We start from the raw sequence: 23,429 nt of genomic DNA, 5'->3' as shown, positions 1-23,429 counted from the left end.
AACTCACAAGGCAGGCAATACGCTTGACCTCATCTTTACTAGAGGCTGCTCGCCTACTAATCTCACTGCAACCCCCCTCCAAGTATCTGACAACTACTTTGTTTCCTTTTATGTCTCCTTTTCCTCCAACCCCAGCCTCTCAGCTCCTAGCCAGATGGTCATGCGCCATCGCAATCTTCGCTCTCTCTCCCACTACTTTCTCCTCTTCTATCCTATCATCTCTCCCTTCCGCTAAATCCTTCTCCCATCTGTCTCATGATTCTGCCTCTTCGACCCTACTCTCTGCCCTTTCCGCATCCTATGACTTGCACTGTCCCCTTTCCTCCCGCCCGGCTAGGCCCTCCTCTCCTTCTCCGTGGCTGAATGACTCATTGCGAGCTTACAGAACAGGGTTGCGGGCACCTGAGTGAAATGAAGGAAAACAAAACTTATTGAGGACCTATCATCCTTTCACTCCCTCCTCTCTATTTTCTCTTCTTCTGTATCTGCTGCTAAAGCCACTTTCTACCACTCTAAATGTCAAGCTTGTGCCTCTAACCGCAGGAAACTGTTTTCCACCTTCTCCTCCTTCCTTAATGATCAACCCCTCCCCCTTCCTCCTCTGCGGACGACTTTGTCAACCACATTAAAGGTTGACAACATCCGCTACTCACTCAGCCTATTGAGTCCACTAGTCTCAGTCACACATAACTACCCTACGCCTTGACCTCTCTCACCACCTCAAGCTCAACCTCGAGAAGACGGAACTGCTCTTCCTCCTGGGGAAGGCCTGCCCGCTCAAAGTCCTCTCCATCACCATGACAACTCCACAGTGTCACCCTCCTAGAGTGCAAAGAACCTTGGTGTGACCCTGGACAATACCTTGTCGTTCTCTGAAAACAGCAAAGTAGTGACCCACTCCTGCAGGTTTATGCTCTACAACATCCGTAGAGTACGACCCTACCTCACACAGGAAGCGGCACAGGTCCTATTCCAGTAGTCCCGTCTGGACAACTGCAACAACTGTTGGCTTTGCTCCCTGCTTGTTCCATCAAACCCCTGCAACTTATCAAGAATGCACCCGCCTGGTTTTCAACCTTCCCAAGTTCTCTAATGTTACCTCACTCCTCCATAACTTCAGGGTATGGTCAAACCCTACCCCCAACCCGAGCACTCCGTTTTGCTACCTCTGGTCTCTTGGCCCTCCCACCTCTATAGGAGGGCAGCTCCCGCTCAGCCCAGTCCAAGCTCGTCTCTGTCCTGGCACCCCAATGGTGGAACCAGCTTCCCCCTGAAGCTAGGACAGCAGAGTTCCTGCCCATCTTCTGAAAACATCTGAAACCCTACCTCTTCAAACAGTATCTTAAATAATCCTCCTCCTCACTTTGACCCCCCCCTTATAGCTCTGACTCTAATCACAGCTATGTTAGAGGAAAAATGTACTTTATAGGCCTGTGATACGTAGTTGTCCTACCAAGATGAATGCACTAACTAAGTCACTCTGTATAAGAGTGTCTGCTAAATGACTAAAATGTAAAGTGATGCAATCAAGTGAAAGTGACAAAGAGTTATGGCGACTGGGGATAACAACTAAATGAGATCAAACTGTTGCTTGAAAACTTACACCATAAAAGCACGAGCAAGGCAACAAATAATGTGTCCAATAACTGACAATAGATTATTATTGACCGTTGTTACAGTGGGGCAAAAAAGTATTTAGTCAGCCACCAATTGTGCAAGTTCTCCCACTTAAAAAGATGAGAGAGGCCTGTAATTTTCATCACAGGTACACTTCTACTATGACAGACAAAATGAGAAAAAAATATCCAGAAAATCACATTGTAGGATTTTTAATGAATTTATTTGCAAATTATGGTGGAAAATAAGTATTTGGTCACCTACAAACAAGCAAGATTTCTGGCTCTCACAGACCTGTAACTTCTTCAAGAGGCTCCTCTGTCCTCCACTCGTTACCTGTATTAATGGCACCTGTTTGAACTTGTTATCAGTATAAAAGACACCTGTCCACAACCTCAAACAGTCACACTCCAAACTCCACTATGGCCAAGACCAAAGAGCTGTCAAAGGGGAGATTGCTTGCGGGAGATTACAGGAATGAGGTGGCTATCCTTGGAACTTTCTCAACTCTTGTCACTGGACGCTGCTCGGGCCTGATCGATGTGTCCCCGCCTAGTCATCTTTCCCTATCCAAATGGTCTGTGCTACCTGGAACTTGCCTGCCAAGGAAGTCTTCTCCATCTGCTTCTGCTCCTCCATCTTGTAGTGGAGTAGACAGAGAACWGCAAGAGGATTGTTCCAATCAGCGCTGGTACCATGTCACATGTCATGGAAACCGAAGGCAGTGGCATGCCGCAAAGCGGACTGGAGTGTCTGTGAGAGGTTTGGAGCAGATTGACATAAGGAATAGCTTCCARGCACTGGTGCCTGATCTACCTGCGCCTTCATCGCTGGGATTGCCTGACGGCTCAGCTGACTCCAACTACACTGACTCCAACTACACTGACTCCAGCAGCGGGTTCGTCGTCCAGTTCGGCTCCTTTTCCTCTCCCAGCGATAATCTGGACCTATCGCCGGGAGCAGCGGGCGAATGCTATCCTGCTTCTTGTGGGCCCGTGAAAAAGTTTCAGCAAATTGTGTGAGGGGTAGGAATGAGCGGATTTCTCCATCCCCTTCTCTGGCCATTGTATTGGGCAGTTCAATGGTGAGAAAAGTCCCTTGAGCAAAACGTTGTGCTATCCAGGATCACGAGTACAGGACATCACTAAGCTGCTCCCAAACATTTTAAACCTGCATCAGGAATATTTAGTCTATCATGGATTTTAAAGAACTGATTTGGTCTCTGTTTGACACCAAACACCCCATAATATCTGGCCCTGTGCCCTCCTCCCTAAATCGTGGCATTGAACGTTTCAGCAGACTTTTAGCCCTCCATAACTGGCTACGAAACTATTGCAGCTCTGTGTGTGTAACATTTATTGACAATTTTGACACCTTCTGGAAACTAAGCTTGTTTTATAAGGATGATGGGATCCACCCAAATAATTTGGGCTCCTGGATCCTTTCACAGCATTATAAGGCTGCGTTGAGAAAATGATTTATCAATGACCCAAGCCCAGCTCAGTTAATCCCTACCAATGTGTACAGCTCACCGTGCAATAACATAAATAACATGAGCAACTCTATTTCTGCTAAGCTTCCTAGTAAAGCAATGAAAACAATCAAGCATCCCAGAACAGTGCTAAAAATAGCCCACATTAACAGCTTAAGAAAAAGGTTCATGAAATCAATAATTTGCTAGTAACAGATGACATTCATATTATGAAACTCACTTAGATAATACCTTTGATGATACAGTGGTAGCAATACATGGTTATAACATCTACAGAAAATATAGAAATGCCAACGGTGGAGGTGTTGTTTATATTCAGAACCACATTCCTGTTAAGCTTAGAGAGGATCTAATGTTAAATACTGTTGACGTAATATGGCTACAGGTTCATCTGCCTCACCTAAATCCCATTCTTGTGGGAAGCTGCTATAGACCACCAAGTGCTAACTGTCAGTATCTGGATAACATGCGTGAAATGCTTGATAATGTATGTGATATCAACAGAGAGGTATATTTTATGTGTGATTTAAATATTGACTGMCTTTCATCAAGCTGCCCACTCAAGAAAAAGCTTCAAACTAAACTAGTGCTTGCAATCTGCTTCAGGTTATCAGTCAACCTACCAGGGTAGTTACAAACAGCACAGGAATGAAATAATCAACATGTATTAATTACATCTTTACTAATGCTGCAGAAATTAGCTTGAAAGCAGTATCCAAATCCATTGGATGTAGTGATCACAATAGTGTAGCTATATCTAGGAAAAGCACATTTCAAAAGGCTGGGTCTAATATAGTGTATAAGAGGTAATACAATAACTGTTGTAGTGATTCCTATGTTGTTGATGTAAATAATATTTGTTGGTCTGTGGTGTGTAATGAGGAGCAACTATATGCTGCACTTGACACATTTATGAAATTGCTTATTCTAATTAAATGACTGCAAAAACAGTTACATTCCCGTGGATTGATGAGGAATTGAATAAATGTATGGTTCAGAGGGATGAGGCAAAAGGAATGGCTAATTATTCTGGCTGCACAACCGATTGGCAAACGTATTTGCCAAATTGAGAAATCATGTGACTAAACTGAAAAATATGAATAAACTATACTATGAAACAAAGAAAAATGACAAAGAATGATAGTAAAAAGCTTTGGAACACCMTAACTGATGGCTCATTCATCACAAAACCGATTGATATTGCCAATTACTTTAATGATTTTTTTCATTGGCAAGATTAGCAAACTTAGGTATGACATGCCAGCAACAAACGCTGACACTACACATCCAAGTATAACTGATCAAATTATGAAAGATAAACATTGTCATTTTGAATTCCATAAGTGAGTGTAGAAGTTAAAAAATGATTGTGTCTATCAACAATGACAAGCCACAGGGGTCCGGTTGCAAAATGACTGAGGGTAATAGAGGACGATATTGCCACTCCTATTGCCATATATTCACATACCAATCAGCCTGTTACCAACCTTTAGTAAACGTTTGGAAAAAATMGTGTTTGACCAGACACAATGTAGTAGTATAGTTTCTTCTTTTTTACTGTAAACAAATTGACAACAGACTATCAGCATGATTATAGGGAAGGATGGCGCCGGAGCAGAAGGCAGACGTTTTACGTGCCCCCAACCTATTTTGTTCTATTGTTCGTTGATCTGCGTTGTTCATAACTTATTTTTTACTATTTTTGTACATAATGTTGCCGCTACCGTCTCTTATGACCGAAAATAACTTCTAGACATCAGGACTGCGATTACTCACCACGGACAAGCAGAATCCTTTTTCTTCTTTCACGACTCTGACGGATATACGGCTCCCTCATGAACAGGCCCCGACCCCAGTGATCTGCGTTGCCAGCAGCTCTTCGCAATGCTTGAAGCACAGCGCTGTTTATGACTTCAAGCCTATCAACTCCCGAGATTAGGCTGGCAATACTATAGTGCCTATAAGAACATCCAATAGTCAAAGGTATARGAAATACAAATGGTTTAGAGAGAAATAGACGTATAAATTCATATAATAACTATAACCTAAAACTTCTTAACTGGGAATATTGAAGACTCATGTTAAAAGGAACTACCAGCTTTCATATGTTCTCATGTTCTGAGCAAGGAACTTAAACGTTAGCTTTTTTACATGGCACATATTGCAATTTTACTTTCTTCTCCAACACTGTGTTTTTGCATTATTTAAACCAAATTGAACATGTTTCATTATTTATTTGAGACTACATTTATTTTATTTTTGTATTACATTTGTCACGCTCGTCGTCCTCCTCGTCTGAGGAGGAGTAGTTGGAAGGATCCGAGGACCAAAATGCAGCGTGATATGTGTTCATCATCAATTTAATAAACAGAGAACACTGAACAAACTATACAAAACAATAAACGAACAACGAACGTGAAGCTATATAAGAAATGTGCTGACACAAGCAACTAACATAGACAATCACCCACATCGACAAAACAGGCTACCTAAATATGGTTCCCAATCAGAGACAATGACTAACACCTGCCTCTGATTGAGAACCATATCAGGCCAAACACAGAAACAGACAAACTAGACATACAACATAGAATGCCCACTCAGATCACACCCTGACCAAACAAAACATAGAAACATACAAAGCAAATTATGGTCAGGGCGTGACAACATTAAGTTAAAATAAGTGTTCATTCAGTATTGTTGTAATTGTCATTAGTACAAATATATATATATATATATATATATATAGTAAAGAAATGTTTTTTTTTCTTTTTTTAATCGGAAGATTAATCGGTATCGACTTTTTTTGGTCCTCCAATAATCAGTATCGGTATCGGCGTTGAAAAATCATAATCGGTCGACCTCTAGTACATACCCCAACCAGAAGCTATGGATTACAGGCAGCATCCGCACTGATCTAAAGGCTACAGCTGCTGCTTTCAAGGAGCGGGACTCTAACCCGGAAGCTTATAAGAAATCCCGCTAAGGCCTCCGACGAACCATCAAACAGGCAAAGCTTCAATACAGGACTAAGAGTGAGTCGTACTACACCGGCTCTGACACTCGTCGGATGTGGCAGGGCCTGCAAACCATTACAGAATACAAAGGGAAGCACAGCCGAGAGCTGCCCAGTGACACGAGCCTACCGGACGAGCTAACCAACTTCTATGCTCGCTTCGAGGCAAATAACACTAAAACATGCATGAGAGCACCAGCTGTACCAGAATACTGTGTGATCACGCTCCCCACAGCCAATGTGAGCAAGACCTTTGTAGTGGTATTAATTAGAGAAAGGTAAAGAAGATTTTGTTCGGGCGCCAGGCAGGTATTAACCCTGCCGAAAGAAAGAAATAATAGAACAGCGAGAGTACCACTACCAGACCCACACACATCAGCAGAAGAGACTGCCTAGAGTGTAGCCTGTTGACCAGATAGCCAGCGGAGAGAAAAAAGAATACACCCCCTATAGATCCCACATCACAHCACAGTCCTTCCACAATTCTTGGTAACCCCACCAAGCATACCTCATATAATAATAATAGCAGAGCAAATGAACAGCAACTTCATACAATAACAAATGAACCCAGTCGTCACACAGAGGATTTGCAAGAGTTTGTATTCTCTGTTGTGAAGGAGTGCAGAGGGTATAAATGTGTGGTGTTCATATACACKCTAGTCCAGCTCCAATGAAACTTCAATACATTTAGGAAAAGAGAGTCTGTTGCAGTGTAAAGCACTGGACCATAGCGGGAAGAGAAAGAGAGAAAGGGAACAAGAGAGGGCTTAGCTGTGGTCTTGAGGTTGCAGGTGTACGATCTGACGGTCCGATGATGTGTTGGGTTGTAGATGAAAGCTTCGCAACAATGTTGCTACTAATCCCTTTGATCCATAACCGTCGCGGTCCCACATGAGAACAATCACGTCGTCGAGCGATCACACCGAGGATTGTTCCAAACACTGTACAACCACATACACTGAAGACAACAAAAACCTCTGCAGCCTAACCGTRGCGGTCCCAAATGAAAACAACCACGTCGTCGAGCGATCACACCGAGGATTGTTCCAAACACTGTACAACCACATACAAACAAACTCTGCAACATAACACACACAACCAAAACTGTCGCGCCACAAAAGAGCTCTTCCCCAAAAAGCTGAACGAGCTCTTTTATTTCCTTCTTCCTACTGCTCATGCTCTCTTAAAGTGGCAGCGCACGGTGAAGGCTCCGTGCAGGATTTCGCCACACCTTTAGACAGATAAACATTCACAAGGCCGTAGGGCCAGACGGATTACCAGGACGTGTACTGCGAGCATGCGCTGACCAACTAGCAAATGCCTTCACTGACATTTTCAACCTCTCCCTGTCTGAGTCTGTGATACCAACATGTTAAGCAGACCATCATAGTGCCTGTACCCAAGAACACTAAGGTAACCTGCCTAAATGACTACCAACCCGTAGCACTCACGTCTGTAGCCATGAAGTGCTTTGAAAGGCTGGTCATGGCTCACATCAACACCATTATCCCAGAAACCCTAGACCCACTCCAATTTGCATACTTCCACAACAAATCCACAGATGATGCAGTCTCTATTGCACTCCACACTGCCCTTTCCCACCTGGACAAAAGGAACACCTATGTGAGAATGCTATTCATTGACTCCAGCTCAGCGTTCAACACCATAGTGCCCTCAAAGCTCATCAATAAGCTAAGGACACTGGGACTAAACACCTCCCTCTGCAACTGGATCCTGAGCTTCCCCAGGTGGTAAGGGTAGGTAACAACATATCCGCCACGCTGATCCTCAACACAGGGGCCCCTCAGGGGTGCGTGCTCAGCCCCTTCCTGTACTCCCTGTTCACTCATGACTGCACGGCCAGGCACGACTCCAACACCATCATTAAATTTGCCGATGACACAACAGTGGTAGGCCTGATCAGCGACAACAACGAGAGAGCCTATAGGGAGGAGGTCAGAGACCTAGCCGTGTGGTGCCAGGGCAACAACCTCCCCCTCAACGTGATCAAGACAAAGGAGATGATTGTGGACTACAGGAAAAAGAGGACCGAGCACGCCCCCATTCTCATCGAAAGGGCTGCAGTGGAGCAGGTTGAAAGCTTCAAGTTTCTTGCTGTCCACATCACCAAAAAACTAACATGGTCGAAGCACACCATGACAGTCGTGAAGCGGGCACGACAAAACCTATTCCCCCTCAGGAGACAGAAAAGATTTGGCATGGGTCCTCAGATCCTCAAAAGGTTGTACAACTGCACCATCGAGAGCATCCTGACTGGTTGCATCACTGKCTGGTATGGCAACTGCTCGGCCTCCGAACGCAAGGCACTACAGAGGGTAGTGCGAACGGCCCAGTACATCACTGGGGCCAAGCGTCCTGCCATTCAGGACCTCTATACCAGTCGGTGTCAGAGGAAGGCCCTAAAAATTGTCAAGGACTCCAGCCACCATAGTCATAGACTGTTCTCTCTGCTACCACACGGCAAGTGGTACCGGAGCGCCAAGTCTAGATCCAAGAGGCTTCTAAACAGCTTCTACCCCCAAGCCGTAAGACGCCTGAACATCTAGTCAAATGGCTACCCAGACTATTCGCATTGCCCCCCCCACCACTGCCACTCTCTGTTGCCATCTATGCATAGTCACATTAATTAACTCTACCTACATGTACATACTACCTCAACTAACCGGTGCCCCCGCACATTGACTCTGTACCGGCACCCCCCTGTATATATTGTTATTTTTTACTGCTGCTCTTTAATTACTTGTTACTTTTATCTCTTAATCTTATCCATATTTCATAAACTGCACTGTCCGTTAGGGGCTCGTAAGTAAGCATTTCACTGTAAGGTCTACCTACACCTGTTGTATTCGGCGCATGTGACTAATACAATTTGATTTGACATTCAACAAGCACCACACTTACACAAATTACTGATGATTGGCTGAGAGAAATGTAGGACTTCAGTTCGGCTTTTGACATTATTGATCATAGTCTGCTGATGGAAAAACTTGTGTTATGACTTTACAGCCCCTGCTATATTGTGGATAAAGAGTTAACTGTCTTCCAGAACACAGAGTTCTCCAACATAATCCAGCTACAATCAGGAATTTCCCAGGGCAGCTGTCTAGGCCCCTTACTTTTTTCAATCTTTACTAATGACATGCAACTGGCCTTGAGTAAAACCAGTGCGTCTATGTACGCAGATGACTCAACACTATACACGGCAGTTACTACAGCGAGTGAAATCACTGCAACACTTAACAAAGAGCTGCAGTTAGTTTCAGAATGGGTGGCAAGGAATAAGTTAGTCCTAAAATATTACCAAAACTGAAAGAATTGTAAACTGTCATGTTCAAAACATACTGATAAAACTGTAGCTAAGATGGGGAGAAGTCTATCCATAATAAAGCGCTGCTCGGGCCTTTCTAAAAACACTAACAACAAGGCAGGGCACACAGGCTCTAGTTTTGTCGCATCAGATTTATAAAACAGATAAAAATACAACTTATTTAACAGTGGGGACTATGGAGGCACAGACACACATGATAAGACACACTCGACACACACGTACACATGCATGTTGTATTGTAAATATGTGATAGTGGAGTAGTGGCCTGAGGGAACACACTAAATGTATTTGGTAAAGTGTATTGGGTACATTATGAAATGTAATGTAATGTCATATTTTAAATTGTATATAACTGCCTTAATGTTGCGGGACCCCAGGAGGAGGAGCTGCTGGCTTGGCAGGAACTAATGGGGATCCTTAATAAATACACAATTAAGCCAACAATTAACCCCTGCAACCTCCAGTAAACACGCTCTGTCAAGGAGATATCCGTGTTCGATCAAAGGGCTTGGACTAGCTTGCTGGCTACAGCCTTCCGTGGGCTTTCTACATTTAAATACATTATCAAACACAGTTTAATTAGCATTAATGGTTGACAACTTTTTTTCATCTTGAGGCAAGCAAGAGGACTTGCACATTTTAGAGACAAAACATGACTTTGCAGTTTGCTTTGAAGTTAGTTACATCTTGTCTTGTTGAAGAATTCCCCATTCAGGAGTTGGGAAATGTAATTACAAGTAAAGGCTTTGGCTGTGTGTGGTGTAAACACTAAACACTGATGCTGGATTTCTAGTGTTTTCCCGGATGCCTACCCTCCTATTCACATCTGAAGTCCCGCTGAGTTTGTGTGTCACACAACATATGGGCCTGTATTCGAAGAGTGATGTGCTGATCTAGGATTAGTTATGCCTTTTAGATCATAATGAAAAAGATTATATGGACAGGGAGGTCGTGATCCTAGAACAGCACTCCTCCTACGCTGAGACGCTTTATCAATACAGGCCACGAAACTCCATCGTATGTGAACAACTCTGACATTTCCCCTCTCTGTCCGTGGCGTGGTAGCTAAGTGAGTGTGCTCTGTGCATGTTTCGATGAATCCATAACCCTTGAACATCTCTCCAGCTGATATTATTAGCCAGATTAGGCCCCTGATCCCCCTGACTGTTATAGGTGGATTAAGCCTAGCTGGGCCCTCCAGAAAAGATGCAGCTACAGCAAGGCTTCTTTTATTAACAAAGCCAACTGAGGAGGAGAGGAGATGAGCATGAGGACAAACAAACCCAGAGTGACTGTAAAAAAACAGAGCTGTGGAAACAAGCAGTGTCACGGGAGTGAGGGAGGGAGGGCGGGAGAGAGGTGGGAGGAAAATGAGCGAAAGAGAGAGGGGAAAGAGAGAGAGGTAGACAGGACAAAAGACAGTGGAAGAGATGGACAGTATGAATGAGGGGAAAGAGAGTGAGAGAGATGGCTGTACATGTCTACCAGGCTAGGGTTTGTGAAAAGGCCCCAGATCCAGGAGATGATTTTCACAAGCTCCTTCAAGCACACTATAAACATACAACCACACAGCTGAAAACTGATCCCCCTCCTATGGACAGTGTCATAGTCAACAGTCAACCAAACATGCATACTCATGCAAAGAGACGCATACAGATGCACACAGAAGAGGAGATGAGAGTAGTGTTGCCACAATACCATAATTCTTACTTTGATACAAATACCAGATTTAGTATCACAATACTCAACACCATCACGGTACTTAATACCATCACAACACTCAATACCATCACGACACTCAATACCATCACGATACTCAATACCATCACGATACTCAATACCATCACGATACTCAATACCATCACGATACTCAATACCATCACGATACTCAATACCAAAACAAAAAATTCACAGAATGGCACTTGATCCAGACAGAGTTCAATATCACTACATTTAAACATTTTTTTTGAGACATCCATGTATGGAATAATTAATCAATTATACAATCAATTTTACTTAGCTTTTACCAATTTAACTACAAAATAACAATGTTCATCACTTATTTGAATGATAAACTGGGTAAATCCAGATGTAGCCTAGGTCTATTCCCAATGCCGGTGAATGCATATTATTCAATAGGAGTGTGTGCATGCATTGAGTTATTGAGATTCTTTTAGCTGATTTCATGAGTAGTTAATTCAGCTGTAAGCTAACAAGGAAGGTTGGTCTACAATTAAAGCTGGAAGCTACTGATATTGTCTTGCATTGTAAAAGTGTTCTGGCCTCTATGGACATAGTTTTGCGAAATGTAATTTATAAATGTGTTTTTTATTTAACTAGGCAAGTCAGATAAGAACAAATTCTTATATACAATGACGGCCTACCCCGGACAACACTGGGCCAATTGTGCGCCGCCCTATGGGACTCCAAATCACGGCCGGTGGTGATTCAGCCTGGAATCAAACCAGGGTCTGTAGTGACGCCTCTAGCAGTAAGATACTGTGCCACTCGGCAGCCCGATTGGTAATAAACAGTTAAAACATTTCTACATGCCGTGTTGCATTATTCAAACTGTTCTGGAGCGGGTCGAGAGCTTCAAGTTCATTGGAGTCCACATCACTAAGGACTTACCATGGTCCACACATACGCGCATAGTCGTAAAGAGGACACGGCAGCGCCTCTTCCCCCTCAGGAGGCTGAAAAGATTTGGCATGGGCCCTTGGATCCTCAAAAAGTTCTACAGCTGCACCATCGACAGCATCTTGACTGGCCGCTTGGTATGGCAAATGCACCACCCTTGACCTGTCACGATCGTGTGGAATGACGGACCAAGGCGCAGCGTGATTGGAGTTCCACATCTTTATTTTTTTGTGAAACTTAAAACAAACCAAGAAACAAACAACAACCGTGCAGTACTGAGGTGCAACATGCACTCACTCAAAAACAATATCCCACAAAGCAGGTGGGAACAGGGAACCCTTAAGGATGATCCTCAATTAGAGACAACGAACATCAGCTGCCTCTAATTGGGAACCATACCAAGAGCACCAACATAGAAATATATAACCTAGAACACCCCCTAGTCACACCTTGACATACTACACCATAGAGAACCATAGGGACAGTACCCCCCCTCCCCCCTCCCCAAAGGTGCGAACCCTGGTCGCAAACCTGAAACCAAATGGGGAGGGTAGGGGGGTGAATAGTGGCGGTGGCGGCTCCGGTGCAGGTCGTAGCCCCCGCCCAGACCCCAGATCCGGCCATGGTGCCGGGCTGAACGCCGTGCCTGAGCTGGGCATCGGCACAAAGGAGGGCTCCGGCCATGGAGCTGGGTTGGACGCTGTGCCTGGACTGGGCACCGGAGCAGAGGAAGGCTCAGGCCTTGGAGCGGGACTGGACACCGTGCCTGGACTGGCCACTGGCGCAGAGGAAGGCTCCTGCCCTGGAGCTGGACGCCGTGCCTGGACTGGGCACCGGCGCAGAAGAAGACTCTGGCCATGGAACAGGACTGGACACCGTGCCTGGACTGGGCATCGGTGCATAGGAAGGCTCCCGCCATGGAGCAGGACTGGGCACCGTGCCTGGACTGGCCAACGGCGCAGAGGAAGGCTCCTGCCCTGGAGCGGGACTGGACGCCATGCCTGGACTGGACACAGGCGCAGAGGAAGGCTCCTGCCATGGAGCTGGGTTGGCCGCCGTGCCTGGACTGAGCACCGGCGCAGTAGAAAGCTCCGGCCATGGAGCAGGACTGGACACCATCGCAGGAGGATCCGGACTGTGGACCGTCGCCGGAAGCACTGGACTGGGAGCCGTCGCCGGAAGCTCTGGACTGGGAGCCGTCGCCGGAAGCTCTGGACTGGGAGCCGTCGCCGGAAGCTCTGGACTGGGAGCCGTCGCCGGAAGCTCTGGACTGTGAATGTGCATTGGAGGCCTAGTGCGTGGAGCCGGTACAGGTGAGCACCGGACTGGTGACACGCACTTCAGGGCGAGTGCGGGGAGCAGGCACAGGACGTACTGGACTGGGGAGGCGCACTGGAGGCCTGATGCGTGGAGCTGGCACCGGTTGCACCGGACTGGTGACACACACTTCAGGGCGAGTGCGGGGAGCAGACACCTCACGTACCGGACTGGGGACACGCACTTCAGGCCAAGTGCGAGGAGGAGGCACAGGACGTACCGGACTGGGGACACGCACTTCAGGGTGAGTGCGAGGAGGAGACACAGGACGTACCGGACTGGGGAGGCGCACTGGAGGCCTGATGCGTGGAGCCGGTACAGGTGGCACTGGACTGGTGACACGCACTTCAGGGAGAGTGCGGGGAGCTGGCACAGGACGTACCGGACTGGGGAGACGCACTGGAGACCTGGTGCGTGGAGCCGGCCCAGGTGGCACCGGACTGGTGACACGCACTTCAGGGCTAGTGCAGGAAGCTGGCACAGGACGTACCGGACTGGGGAGGCGCACTGGAGGCCAGAAGCGTGGAGCCGGCCCAGGTTGCAACAGACTGCTAACCGGATGTTGAGCAGAACACACTTGCACAACATCTCTCTCATCTCTCTCTCTCCCAACTTCCCCATTGCCTCCCTGACGGTCTCTGGCTCTTCAGGGCGAGTGCAGGGAGCAGGCACATGYCGTACTGGGCAGAGGAGGCGCACTGGAGATCTGGTGCGTGGAGCCGGCACAGATGGCACCGGACTGATGGCTTCATCTTCAGCCCGCCTGCGCTGCAGCCTACTCTTCGCCAACATCATTCTCCGATATCCCTCTTCACACTGCTCCATCGACTCCCAGGCGGGCTCTGGCTCTCTCRTTGGGTCGACCGACCACTTCTCTATCGCCTCCCTGATGGTCTCTGGCTCTTCCCTCTGCTCAGCCGCCAGCTCCATGTGCCCCACCCCCAAAATATCTTGTGAAACTTAAAACAAACAACGACCGTGCAGTACTGAGGTGCAACATGCACTCACTCAAAAACAATATCCCACAAAGCAGGTGGGATAAGGGAACCCTTAAGTATGATCCCCAATTAGAGACAACGGACATCAGCTGCCTCTAATTGGGAACCATACCAAGAGCACCAACATAGAAATATATAACCTAGAACACCCCCTAGTCACGCCCTGACCTACTACACCATAGAAAACCAAGGGCTCTCTATGGTCAGGGCGTGACATGACCACAAAGCGCTACAGAGGCTGATGCAGACAGTACAGTACATCACTGGGGCCGAGCTCCCTCTATATCAAAGGAAGGCCGAAAAATTGCCAAAGACTTCAGCCACGCAAGCCATAGACAGTTCACTCTGCTTCCGTCCAGCAAATGGTACCGGAGCATCAGCTCTCAGACCAACTGGCTCCGAGACAGCTTCTACCCCCAAGCCATTAGACTGCTAAATAGTGGTACCCTAACTATCTGCACTGACTATATATACACACCATATACACCCTCACACACTACATTGACACTCCCACACAAAACCCACACACATTCATATACACTACATACGCAAACACACACACACACACACATAAACACACACTTCACACAAAATAATTTACTGCTGCTACTCTGTTCTTCATTTTACTCTTATTATTATCTATCCTGATGACTAGTCACTTCATGCCCTGCCTTAATGTTTATCTACTGTACCTCAAATACCTTGTACCTCTGCACAATGATCTAGTAATGGTACACCCTGTATAATTCTGTTTAATTCTTGTGTATTTCACTGTATCCGTTGTGATACCATGGAAAGGGTTCATTAGCAATGATTTCACAGTAAAGTCTACACCAGTTCTATTCGGTACATTTGACAAATATTTGATTTGATTTGGGGAGCTAGCAATGCAGCCCAGACAGCTCTTGCAATGAATGAGCAAGTGGAGCAGGAACTGTGCTCTTCACACTATAAAGGGCCTGCACTGATACAGACTTGATCCTCTCAATCACGTGAGACACATTTGACAGAAGTATCGAACGTAACAAATTCTACTGCCAAACCTTTATTATTAGTCATTTTTTTTMGGGMGGGGGGGGTTCGGTATACCGTGCAACACTAAAGGAGAGGCAGGCTGGCCGGCCCTGGGACTTTGATTAGCGAACCCTCTCTGTGTTTGAGCGCTCCAGCAGTCGAGCCCAGCAGAGCAGGAATTAGATGCTAAGCCAAAAATACCTTGAAGCACAGGCTGTGAAAGAAGGGAAGTAAATCCTTGATCATTGCAAATATCTCCGGGACCACCTTTCCACATGAATTTGCTTAAAGGCCCAGTGCAGTCAAAAACATGATTTCCTTGGTTTTATATATTTTTCCACACTATGATGGTTGAAATAACATGGTGAAATTGTGAAAATTATGATAATGTTCTGTGAGTGTAAGAGCTGTTTGAAAAGACTGGCTGGAATTTCAGTAAATTTGTTAATAGACCAATAAGAAAGCGTTAAAAACCTCTCTGCCAATAAGAGCTAGTTTTCCGTTTTCCCCTCCCCACTCCCAGACAGTCCAAGCAAAATGATTGCTTGAGAAATAGCTCTTTGCTAAGAAGCAATTTTTGTTTACTCTTGACCACTAACTGAAAACGAGCAGAGTATGATATTTCATTGTTACCCAAAAATTGATATAGAAATTTGCCTGGGGAATTTTTTTTAGCTGAAGACTTCTGGACGCTGGCCAATCAAACACAGCTTAAAGCCAAAGCGGGTCAAGGCACCATGCAGAGAAAGTTGTAATATCATTCAGAATCAACTATTAAGATCTAGACCCTTTGTGTTTACTGTAATTATAATGTCGGCAGGAACATGCAAGGTGAAGTTTAACACTATGTAAAGCCAAAACCGAATGTTCACTCATCATAATCGAATAGTGTGTATTTATGTATCGTCTCGACCAGCTCTGCTAAAGAACCTAAGCCTGTTCTACTCCAATAGTTCTTTTTTTCGTGGTATCCAATTGGTAGTTACAGTATTGTCCCATCGCTGCAACTCCTTTACGGACTCAGGAGAGGTGAAAGTTTGAAAGCCGCACATCCTCCGAAACACGACCCTGCCAAGCCGCACTGCTTCTTGAAACAATGCCCGCTTAACCCGGAAGCCAGCCGCACCAATGTGTCAGAGGAAACACTGTACACCTGGCGACCGTGTCAGCGTGCATGCGCCCGGCCCGCCACAGGAGTTGCTAGAGCGCGATGGGACAAGTACATCCCGGCCGACCAAACCCTCCCCTAACCTGGACAAAGCTGGGCCAATTGTGCGCCGCCCCATGGGTCTGTCTCCCCGTCGCGGCTGGCTGCGACAGAGCCTGGACTCAAACCAGGATCTCAAGTGGCACAGCTAGCACTGTGATGCAGTGCATTAGACCAGTTCTGTTGAAGTGAAGGAATCTAACCTGTTATCTAACCTGAGCATTGAGGACAGCACCCATCCCTGTCTCACCCTGCTAAGGATGTGAAAATATGTTGAATTCAAAGAGTTCTGAATGAATGAGGGCACGCTAACCTGTCTTCCCTGTGTTCTTCATGGAGGTCTTYTTGGATGACTCAGCGTTGAACCCATTGAGGGTCAGCTCCTGGTACTCCTGAGACACCTGGGCATCCTCGTCTGAAATATCCACTGGTGATTGGTTCCTCTCCACACACTCAGGGTAGGAGGAGGCCCAGCCCCCAGTCCCGTGGGTCCCTACAGGAAGAGAGGAGAGAGAGTCAGTTACACCATCCACAGCACTAAGATCTGGGACAGTATTCAAAAAGTGTCTCAGAGTACTACAGTTCCTAAATAGAGACAGAGAGTGAAACCCCACCTCCCACCTTTCTCTTTGCAGTGAGAGACAGTGAGCCAGTAGAAAATCCACTTCCTGATTCACTGTCTGCTCTTCTAATCCTCTCTCACCCCCACAGAATAATCCCCCATCGAAAGATGTGGCTGCTCTTTATCTGTTCACTGCTACACATTTCAATGTTATTATTTACCTTTATTTAACCAGTTAAGACCCATTGGGGTTAAACAACTATTTTGCGAGGGCAACCTGGCAAGAAGGCAAAACAAAGAAATAGCAGCATGTACATAAAATATTACAGAAATACTAAAATACCTCCCCCTCCACCCCCTCACACACACACCTGAAGAGCAATCCACTGCAGTCATGCTTTTTTCAGATTAATTTGTCACCAGTTTCTCATGCTAAAGCAGTAAACTAGACCCCTGAGTGCTACAGATTTGTACATCAAGTTAAATTAGGATGAATCGTCTTCTCCCCATTCCACATACTGCCTGGAAGCGTGCATTGATTGACCAGGTCTGGATTCCATGGAAGAGCGGCCGCTATGGATCTGGGCTGTGCTTCTCACTAATAGCTGCATCAGTAAGCTGGAGTGAAGTCATCATTCATCGCTTGTGTCTGTCTGTACCAGCGCCACTCTAATATCTCACAACGCTAAAGAAAAGCATGCACACACACACACACACACACACACACACACACACACACACACACACACACACACACACACACACACGTCTTGCCATAGTAATAAGAGCAGATAAAGGAAATTTGCTTGCCATACAACAGTGTGCTGAGTGAAGAACCCCGTTTGTGTCTCAAAACAGCAAGAGAAAATAAGTAGTTCTCACACAGTTAAATAGCATCCCCCCGCACTTCAGCCACAGCAATAACAGATGATAGCTGCTTGCCACTCAACAGGATACTGTTTATACACTGATTGCACAAAACATTAGAAACACCTGCTCTTTCCATGACATAGGCTGACCAGGTGAATTCAGGTGAAAGCATTGATCCCTTATTGATGTCACCTGTTAAATTCACTTCAATCAGTGGAGATGAAGGGGAGGAGACAGGTTAAAGAATGCCTTGAGACAATTGAGACATGGATTGTGTATGTGTGCCATTTAGAGGGTGAATGGGCAAGACAAAATATTTAAGTGCCTTTGAACGGGGTATGGTAGTACCGGTTTGAGCATGTCAAGAACTGCAACGCTTCTGTGTTTTACACGCTCAACAGTTTCCTGTGTGTATCAAGAATGGTCCACCATCCAAAGGACATCAAGCCAACTTTACACAACTGTGGAAGCATTGGAGTCAACATGGGCCAGCATCCCTGTGAAACACTTTTGACACCTTGTAGAGTCAATGCCTCAARGAATTGAGGCTGTTTTGAGGGCAAAAGGGGGGTGCAACTCAATATTAAGTGTCCCTAATGTTTTATACACTCTGTGTATAGGCTACAGTAGGGAGAGAGAGCAGGCTCTGGGGAAATGTCATGTATTTTCTACTTCTGTAAATAAAACCCTGGCTGTCTCATCTTGGTTTGACATATACCTTTCTCTCACTCTACCCTGATCCAGTTAACTATACCAGGTGGAAACACAAATCTAATCCTTTATGGACACATCTGTTTTCTTCAAAATAACAAACAACCTAATTACATGTAAAAAGCCATGTTTTCAGGAATGCACATAATAACTACACCACAGATAGAAATACATTTATGAAAAAAATAACAGTCAAATAATACGCTCCACAGAAATGTAATTACACACACTTAAACTTGAAACGCTTTTTGATTTTTTCCAGCTGTAGCCTCGAGTTCACCTTTCTGGAAAGCAATCCCTGATCAAAAGCTAGCTCAGAGCTTTCCACGTCTGTATTATTTGTCGGCAACTTATTTGGTAAACAACCTGCAGCTTTATGAAAACAGTTCTGATTGTAGCCTCAAATCCTGATGCCCCTCCTCACAGTCAACAACACCACCACACACTCATCATGAAGAGTTACAGCACATGTATGTATCCAACCTCTATCATACTGTACCTAATAGTTACATCAATCATTTTCCAATTTATCTTTACAGAAATGTAAGATAAATGTTGAGGGAATTTCCTTAACAGATAATATAATATTGACTATGTATTCAGCATGCATAATTTCATCTATTTATTTTTCCCCCTGGAGGCTGTTTCTTCACAGAATTGCAATTGACATGATTAAACAATGGGTAATTATATGTATTCCTTACAATCTTTGCTTACGTGGTAGAAAACGTTTTCTGTACCGATGAGCAAAGTATACACAATGGGAATTTGGCATTTTAGTTTAATATACAACCATTGTAATAACCATCCATGAGCTTCTCCCCGTCCCACTGTTTTCTTATGAGGCCTTCTGGACTTTCCAATCCACAGGAGTTTGACTAAATTTCCCCTGCTAACAGGAAGCCCCTGCTGTCATCCCCATGTCACCCCAGATCAGCTGGGCCCAGGTCAGTGACATAGAGCCAAACACTGTGAATCAGTATGACTGATCCTCGAAGCAAGCTAGATCTACTCAGGGTTTTCTAAAGCTAACCAGAATCTGTTAGCTTCACATTCCAGCTCAGGCTTCATCCATACTACGATGGTGGATATTGTTCGTCCGCCTGCCGCTAACTCTAGCAGGCTTGTAACTGCGTGTGCATGTTGCACGTGGCTAGTCGAACACCAAACTCTTTATTGAGACAATGCTGAAACATCAATTCATGGGCGAGTCAGTGACACATTTTAATTTGTTCCGGAATCAAAATGAAAGAAAAGTTATCTTGCAAATTCAGCAGGCTACGGTGTGAAATAAGCTTTTAGAAGGGCCGTCTTTATGTTACCACGTATCGTTAATGCCGACTTTGGTGTTCTTATCAGTGCACAACCACAAACACCTTTTCCCCCCACTCCTATCGATAAAATAACTGTATTAAGTCATACAAAAGTGTTACTGTGCGTGAAGATTAAAATGCATTCTGTCATTACCAAATGTGTAATGTGATATATTTTAATATTACAAAAAAAATGTGGTTTAAAAAATATTTAAATCCGTCCCTTCTCAAATGAAGGGAATGATGACACAATGTTTGCAAGAGGAAGGAAACCTCTTTTCATTGGTCCTCAACTCGTGGCTCAGTCATTTCATCCAGGGTAGGTGGAGTTAGCCGTGAGTTAGCCTGCCCCGGAGCAGGTTAGTTCTTAGCAGGTTAGTTCTGAAGGATTTGTTGCCATAGAAAATGTACTTGGCTAKAAGTTGAGCCACTTACATATGACCGGTCATCCCGAGTTGATCTCAGACTTGACCAAAGTTACCTTGATAACTCCTCAAACCTGCTTCGTAGGATACCCCTCAGGTCAGTGACACACACACACCCAGGAGGGGAAGCCGATTGGAATGGGATGACTGAACAGACAGACACGCGKACACACAATGCACACAGATGGATATATGTAAGTAACACTGGGGATTGGTGGGAGGGAAAGGTTTGACCGTCACACCAGAGAGACAATTTACTGGACCAGTGAACAATGTGAACAAAGACAGGTTATATGTTCAGTTGGGCTGGATGACAGACATGTTATAGAACGTTAACGACACAGTTGGCATTGTAGTTAGTCTTGCATAGCGTCTTGTGATCGAGGAGAAGCAGGGAAATCCAGGCTAGGATTTCTTTCACCCATATGAAGCAGTGATGGTCAAAAACAACGGCTGATAGAGTACATGCCCTGGTAGAGGAATAAAGGAACAGGCTGTCTTTCAAGGAGTGGCTTTCCACGTCTCACTAACCATAGACATTGTCCTACTCGGCACATTTACCTATTCCTACTTAACACTGTAGAAAGATAATAGAACACTTTTAGCTGAAAAGGAAAATACTAATTCTGGTGAAACAAAGGATTTCTCCAGTATGTTGGTTAAAGAGAGGCAATGAGGCTCCTCTGAATGTGAAAACCCTGTAATACAGTACAATGCTATTGGCTGACAAGAAAAGGGTGGTAGCTAGCACTGTCAGGATGAAACCACTGTTTGTTGAAAGCTGTTGCATTATTCCCCGGTTTATTGGCTCATAAAGAGGAGAAGASCCTCAAGGCTGTAAATACAGTTATGTCTGTGGGAGTGTTACAGTTGAGGGTGACTCACTGTTTAAAACTTCTTATGGCTGGGGGCAGTATTGAGTAGCTTGGATGAATAAGGTGCCCAGAGTAAACTGCCTGCTACTCAGTCCCAGAAGCTAAGATATGCATAGTATTAGTATATTTGGATAGAAAACACTCTGAAGTTTCTAAAACTGTTTYAATGATGCCTGTGAGTATAACAGAACTCATATGGCAGGCAAAAACCTGAGAAAAAAACAACCAGGAAGTTGGAAATCTGAGGTTTGTAGTTTTTCAACTCATCGCCTATCGAATATACAGTGGGATATTGGTCATATTGCACTTCCTAAGGCTTCCACTAGATGTCAACAGTCTTTAGAACCTTGTTTGATGCTTCTACTGTGAGGGAGGGGGGAATGAGGGCTCTTTGAGTCAGGGGTCTGGCAGAGTGCCATGAGCTGACCACGCACGTTCACGTGAGAGTTAGCTTGAGTTCCAAGTTCCAATCTGACACAGCGGTTGCATTAAGGAGAAGTATATCTCTAATTCTGTGCATAACACTTGTATCTTATATTAAAGTTTATGATGACTATTTCTGTAAATTGATGTGGCTCTCTGCAAAATCACCGGATGTTTTGGAAGCAAAACATTACTGAACGTAACGCGCCAATGTAAACTGAGATTTTTGGATATAAATATGCACTTTATCAAACAAAACATACATGTATTGTGCAACATGAAGTCCTATGAGTGTCATCTGATGAAGATCATCAAAGGTTAGTGATTCATTTGATCTATTTTTCTGCTTTTTATGGCTGCCTTTTGTGATTAACAACAAGTTTATCTTTAAAATGGTGTGAAATACTTGTATGTTTGAGGAATTTTAATTATGAGATTTCTGTTGTTTGAATTTGGCACCCTGCACTTTCACTGGCTGTTGTCAAATCGATCCCGTTAACGGGATCTTAGCCGATCTCAGCCATAAGAGGTTAACTGACTTTCCTAGTTAAAGAAAGGTTACACACACACACACACACACACCACTGACCAACAAGTTATTTTGTTGGCATTTACATTTACATTTTACATTTAAGTAATTTAGCAGACGCTCTTATCCAGAGCGACTTACAAATTGGATTTACGTATGTCCCCATTACCAGTAAAACATAATCAAAACATATTTATTTCACTTACTTGCTGTGCTGTTTCGTTGTTCATTCAGTCGTTTCATTCTCAACCAGGATTTATATGGAACGCCGTTAGGGTCTTTGCGTGTCAAAAAGGATACACGTCAAATAACACTATTTTACACGTCAAATAACACAACATAATCTGTTTCAGTAGCTATAGTTAGCTAGGTAATTACATAGCTAGTTGTCATCATCTAAAATAACCCTAATTTCTAAGACAGTTCTTATTTGATTAATGGTTGTCGGACCCATCTATGTGAAGCTAGCCACAATAAGGATTAGCCACAATAGTGGACTTTGCGGTTAGCCTTCAAAATAAAAGTATGGCATTTTACTATTTGTATTAATTTGCATCACTGTCAATGACATACTTATTGTGGCTAGCTTCACAGCACATAACCCAGTCCGGTCGAGCCTCACTAGTCAGATGAAGCTACCTGGCTGCTCATAACGTTAGCTTTGGGCAACAGAGTTAAGTAGCTGGCTAGCTATTTATTTTCATAAACTGAAGTTCAATTTCAATAGGCGAATAACAAGTGACAACCTAGCTAATACTTACTCACAAGGATTCCTAAATCATTGCTAAGTTTCTACTGGTCATTGTTTTCAGGCTGGTTGGTTTGGTGCTAGCTAGGTACCAAGCTAAAGCTAGCTACCCCAGAAGTTGCGGTCGAACAAATTATGCTTTATTACCAACGCAGTATCATTAACACATCGTTCGTGGCCGGTGTTTGCTTGTATGCAGACTTTTTGTACAGATTTGACAGTGCTACTGTATCTTTTTTGAGATGCAAAGACACAAACGGAGTTCCATAGTATCTATGTCATGAAGCTACTTGCAGTGACGCTATTAATGTGTAACTCCGAAG

The 23,429-nt window shown here is 44.7% G+C and overlaps 1 long non-coding RNA gene and 1 pseudogene across 1 annotated transcript in view; one reads left to right on the top strand and one right to left on the bottom strand.

The window, feature by feature from the left end:
* Positions 1-23,429, bottom strand: part of LOC111970319 (receptor-type tyrosine-protein phosphatase gamma-like) — a 227,927-nt pseudogene that overhangs the window by 103,887 nt on the left and 100,611 nt on the right.
* Positions 21,437-23,429, top strand: part of LOC139028395 (uncharacterized) — a 285,368-nt gene continuing 283,375 nt past the window's right edge. Inside the window, exon 1 of the long non-coding RNA XR_011480610.1 lies at positions 21,437-21,469. This is a non-coding gene — a long non-coding RNA (uncharacterized lncRNA). The remainder of the gene's footprint in view (positions 21,470-23,429) is intronic.

Source organism: Salvelinus sp. IW2-2015, linkage group LG11 (genome assembly GCF_002910315.2).
Source record: "Salvelinus sp. IW2-2015 linkage group LG11, ASM291031v2, whole genome shotgun sequence".
Classification (NCBI taxonomy): Eukaryota; Metazoa; Chordata; class Actinopteri; order Salmoniformes; family Salmonidae; genus Salvelinus; species Salvelinus sp. IW2-2015.
This window is presented reverse-complemented; position numbering and strand designations above follow the sequence as displayed.